The sequence below is a fragment of the Hyperolius riggenbachi genome, chromosome 3, assembly GCF_040937935.1.
Source record: "Hyperolius riggenbachi isolate aHypRig1 chromosome 3, aHypRig1.pri, whole genome shotgun sequence".
Taxonomy (NCBI): Eukaryota; Metazoa; Chordata; class Amphibia; order Anura; family Hyperoliidae; genus Hyperolius; species Hyperolius riggenbachi.
In genome coordinates, this window is record NC_090648.1 from 505548921 (window position 1) to 505555000 (window position 6080).

A 6080-nucleotide genomic window follows, 5' to 3' on the forward strand; every position below is an offset into this window, starting at 1 on the left:
CACGCAATCAGACCTGGGTTCAATTCCCAGCCAAGGTATGTAAGCTGGCTTTTGAAATGCTACAATTCCCTGGAAGATGAGACCCTCCTCCCGAAGGGGGGAAGACGGGTTATCAGGCAGAAATCAGGTGGGGAAATTTGAATTCCATAATTCCATGTAATAACATTTTCCGCAGAATTCTGTTTTGAAGCTATAGCAATTCCATTCTGTCATATCGGAACCGGAATCGTGGAATTTACAATTCCGTGGAATCCAGCGACCATCCCTAGGTGAATGCTAGTTTTTGCAGAAAAAAGGCAAACCAAGATGAATAACACAATTGTAAAAACTTAATGTCTAGCTGCCTTGAGCCTGGTGCACATTGCCTTTAATTTTTGACCAATTTAAAATTGAAATTGTGTACCAGGTTTTAGGCCTTGTTCACATCTAAAATCAAAATTGCAAACGTTAAACCTTACAATCCATCCCATCCCAGACTTCCAATTCCACGAGTTTACACCACTGCAAGCTGTTTGAAGTTATTACTTTTGGTTCCTAGACTAATGGCCTTTCACTGAGGATAGAATGCACACCTCGGCATTGAGCAGCATGTTCCTGGGTTCTCCGCCCTGCCAGTTCTAGGAAGATTTGAATTGGCGCCATTCTTGCACGGTTAATGGCAGGATCTTCAAACTTCAGTCGGTAAATTGGTGACAGATTCTAATTTCAAAAGTGGAGGGAGCCAAAAGCAGCCAATGGGGTTTTTTTTTTTTTTTTTTTTTTATGGTAAGTAGTTAGAACTGAGAATTGAAACAGTAACTTAACATCTGCTCCACACCAATTGGCGTGAAGTCCTAGGGGCGGAGATTGCAGGGGATCATGTGCCGATGTGCGCACATCCCGCTTGAATGAAGGAGCTCTATCAGCCGCTAGGAGACTGTTAGATGGTGAAACCGGCTTCGATTTTACATGGTAAAGCGGCGTGCTGTACTAGGGACAGCCATGTGACACGACTGTCCTCCTGAGTGGCAGGGAAGCGATCCACTGTCATAGGCTGAAGCCTATGACAGCCGATGGCGCTGATTGGCTGGCAGGGGGAGGGAGGGTCAGATGAAGACAAAATAGGGAAATTTCATATAAAATATTTGTGAAAAAAAACATTGGGGGGAGTGATCACAGCCCACCAACAGAAAGCTCTGTTGGTGGGCAGAAAAGAAGGGGCAGGGGGGATCGGTTGGGGAATCACTTGTGTGCTAAGTTGTACGGCCCTGCAGCTTGGCCTTCAAGCCTATTTTGTAAAAAAAAAAAAAAGCCTGGTCACTACAGGGGTTTAGGATTGCGGTCCTCGTGGTTAAACTAAGTTTCATTAACTTTATATCTTCTGTATGCACCAGGGGCGACTGCGTCTTGAAACGCTTCAGATATCATGCCCAATCTAGTTTCTAGTGCAGCTTACTCCAGGACACGTGTACTGTCAGTGGCATATCTAAGGAGCTGTGGGCCCCGATGCAAGTTTTACATGGAGCCCACCCAAGCACTCTATACGTAACAATTGATATGGTGCACCAAAACCTTCCAAGGACAACTACAGTGTCAGATGCAAGAAGGGGATGGGGAACAGTTTGCTAATTACCACTATTCAAAGTATCTGTAGACATGATTATGAGCACAGAATCAATAGAGCTAATGCTGTAGTTGAGGAAGGGCCCTTCGGGGCCCAAGGGCCCTGATGCGGTCGCAACCTCTGCACCCCCTATTGCTACGCCCCTGTGTACTGTATGTACATTTATTTTAAATTTCAATTTTTTTTTGCTATGCTGGTTATTTAAAATATCTCCCAATTTTCTTTTCAGAGTAAATTGCATTTTAAATTTCTACTCATATACAGATAGGCGGACGATCTTCACAAAAGTTGTGTAGAATGATGCTGTCACGGGACACGCCCTGGATCTGCAAGACTGGGAACGTTCATCTGTCAGACAGAGCGGTGTTTCCGGCACACAATGGTGTGTTTAGGGTTTGACACGCTTGAAAGGGCACAAGACAGAAGTGTAGATGTTGGAGCAATTTTTTTACGGTAGTACAGTTCTTACTTATCAAGACCGCCCCGGTCTTGATAAGTAAAAACTGTACTACTGTAAAATTCATGTAATACCGTAAAAATTCATTCATAAGGAAGGTGACTTGCATGTTGAGGTGATTTGTTAGGGCTGCTCTGGGCATTTAGGCACTCAGAAGCCCAGGCCCGGATTTACATCATAGGAGCCTATAGGCACAGATGTCCTGGTATGTTAGACATTGCCCTCCATGGACCTACAAACCCCCGCCGAACCGCACCACAAGTGCGCTGGCTGGCCCAGCTGTCACTCCTCCCTTACCCATCATAGGTAGTTAAGGTGCCCCTTAGCATTAGGCAACGAGTGGTACCCTCAGTATTTAGCTAGACGTGTCCCCAAGTATTGGGTAGCTAGAGGTGACCCCAACTGAAGGGAAATCTCAGCAGTGGAATGCCAAGAGATGTGTAAATTCTCATTACTCTGCTTAGGCCTCTGCATAGGGGGAGAGGAATGGACTGCCTTTTCATCTGCAGGCGCCACCAGTGCCTTATGGTAAATCCTGCCCTGCAGAAGCCTCAAACATACCTTGTTAAAGTCTGGGTCTGCCTCTACTGGAAATGTAGTGTGTACAACAGCCCCTAATGTCTCAGGGCCAGTGCACACTAAACCACTAGCGTAATTGCAAATTCTCTGCTCTTTTCTGAAGTGATTTTTCTAGGCATGGGCCTAGCGATTTTCTAAGCATGCCTAGCGATTTTTGGAGCGTTTTGGTGTAGCGGTTTTATATTTTGTTACAGTAGAGCAGTAACTGGACAGCTTTTGTAACAAAAACGCTTGGAAACCGCTAGATCAGAGATTTTTCAGAGCTATTTTTCACTTTCCTATACTTAACATTGAGGCTGAATTGCCTCAGAAATGCTGCAGGATCTGCGTTTGGGAGAAAATCACATCCCTCTGGTGTGCTCAATCCCATTCAAATACATTAGCCCAGCGCTTCTCTAAGCGCTGGAGTTTTTTTAAAGTGCTCTTGGTGTGCACCAGCCCTTAGGGCTCAGACACACTATGAACATTTTTGTTTCTTTTTTTGTTTGTTTTTTTTTTAAGCGCGGGGTGATTTTAAAAATCACCTTAAGGCCTTGTTCACATTATAAATCGCCAGTGCTATTTTTTTAAAAGCACTTTTCCCTGCGCTTAGAAAGCGCTTTTCTAAGCGCTTTTGCAGAGCGATTAATTTTTACACTTCTGAACCTGACGTCAGTCCTGAAATGAACTCTTGTACCCGACAATGAATAAATAGGATGTATGTATTCATGAAAGCGCCGGGGAAATCGCCATTCAAAGTGCTTTTTCAAGCGCTTTGCAATTTCCCTATACTTGTATTGAAGAGCAAACACTCATAAAATGGTACAGGCAGCGTGTTTGCGATTGGAAAGAAAGCATCACTTATGTGAGAACACTGCACTAACTCTTTGTATGTGATTTTTAAAATCACCAGCGCTTAAAGGGAACCTGAAGTGAGGAAAATTATTTAAAATAAACACATGACGTAGCTGCAAATGAATATTACATACTCGCCTCACTGTCAGTTCCTCTCAGAAGCTCACCATTTTCTTCTTACAGTGATCCCTCCCAGTTCTGACAATATTTTTGTCAGAACTGAAATATACCAGTTGCTGTCAGTTATATATCAGCAGCTGTCAGTTACAACTGAATGTGCAAGGTAATGTTCATGTTTCCCTATGGCTCAAGTGGGTGATATTACAGTTTAACAGTGTGCTGACCAAGAAGCTGCCTGTTATGGGGTAATGGCCATTTTCAAAATGGAGGTTAGAGAAAGCCATTGACCACAGTGGACAAATGGGATGCAGGAGAGGAGAAAGAGATTTAGTAGACTACACAGGAGAGAAGTATGACCTAGGTATTGTTGTTTTGACTTTTTAGTTTCAGTTGAGGTTCTCTTTAAAGAACAAGCGACACCCATGCTAACCTAGAAATAAAAAACATATATAAGCAGATAAATACTACTTCTACTTGCATAACAGATGTATTGTGCTATCCACGTAATGATTCCTGTGAATTTTATAAAGAAAAAGCAGAAAATCCTATTCTAGGCAGTGGCCATCTTGCCAAGCTAATGCTGACATCATATCCTCCCTGACTCTTGTTTTCCCCCTCCCCTTCTCTTGCTCATTGTGTATTCATTAGCTGCCCTCCTCCCAGAGTCTTCAGACACTCCCACTGAGGTGTATACTAACTGCACTGTCTGGTTTTTTTTATTTACACATCCAATCACTGAGTCACCTCAGCCTTGCTTGTAAGCACAAGTAATAAAAGGGTGTTTCTGATAAGTAGCTAGGCAGGGAAATAAATGGAAGAGGAGGAATATATTATAGATAAAAAGAACTCCCAGCATTCAACTCTTTGGCACTGTTTGGCACTAGGGCCAGTGCTCCTAAAGTATGTGATAACTACAAACCATAACAGCAGAAAAAGTTTTGAATGCAGGATTTGCATCTTTATCACTTAATACACTCAGACCAGTTGCTGTTGAAATTTGATTTTTATGGTGACAATACCGCTTTAAGAAAAATAATTAAACACTCATAGTGTGAACCAGCTCTTAAAGGGCTAGTGCAATGTTGCTCTTTGTTAGTGTTCTCACATGAGCGATGAGCTTTCTTTCCAGTGGCAAACGTACAATTTTCTGAGTGTTTGCTCTTCAATACAAAGTATAGGGAAATCGCAAAGCGCTTGAAAAAACCGCTTTGAATGGCGATTTCCCTAGTGTTTTTATGAATAAATACATTGTATTTACCGTATATACTCACATATAAGCTGAGGTAACCGCCTTTTCCCCAGAAACCAGGAAAAAGTAATTGACTCGTATATAAGCCCCCTCCCCATAGCCAATTGTTCCCCAAGGATGATGCAGCTGTTTCTCAAGATGCAACTAGATGGCGTCACAGATATGAGACACAGCGATTGCCATACAAAATCCCCAATCATTGCACCGCTGACACATTGCTTGCACCCTCCACAAGCCGTGGGACACAGGTAGCCCTGAGCAGAGCACTCTGCACACCATGTTGCAGGGGATGGGGGGACACAGGTAGTCCTGAGCAGCGCATTCTGCACACCATGTTGCAGGGGATGGAGGACACAGGTAGTCCTGAGCAGCGCACTCTGCACACCATGTTGCAGGGGATGGGGGGACACAGGTAGTCCTGAGCAGCGCACTCTGCACACCATGTTGCAGGGGATGGGGGGGACACAGGTAGTCCTGAGCAGCGCACTCTGCACACCATGTTGCAGGGGATGGGGGATGGGGGGGACACAGGTAGTCCTGAGCAGCGCACTCTGCACACCATGTTGCAGGGGATGGGGGGACACAGGTAGTCCTGAGCAGCGCACTCTGCACACCATGTTGCAGGGGATGGAGGGACACAGGTAGTCCTGAGCAGTGCACTCTGCACACCATGTTGCAGGGGATGGGGGGACACAGGTAGTCTTGAGCAGCGCACTCTGCACACCATGTTGCAGGGGATGGGGGGACACAGGTAGCCCTGAGCAGCGCACTCTGCACACCATGTTGCAGGGGATGGGGGGGGAGGACACAGGTAGCCCTGAGCAGTGCACTCTGCACACCATGTTGCAGGGGATGTGAGGCACAGACACAGGTAGCCCTGAGCAGTGCACTCTGCACACCATGTTGCAGGGGATGGGGGCACAGACACAGCAGGGAGCCAGCTGGTAAGAGCAGGATCACTAGTGCACAATCCTTACACACCTCTGCCAGTAACAAAACTCACTCCACCATCCGTTCCGCTCCACTGACCCACATATAAGCCGAGGGGGTAACGTTTCAGCACATTTTTTAGGCCAGAGTGAAAAGTTGAGTTTGAGGGCCTTCTTGAAGATGTTGAAGGAGGGGGAAAACATAATGGGGAGAGGAAGGGAGTTCCATAGTGTTGGAGCAGTTCTAGAGAAGTCCTGGTGGCGTGCAGGGGGCAGTCATACAAAGTTTTGTAGACAGTCCCCATTCAG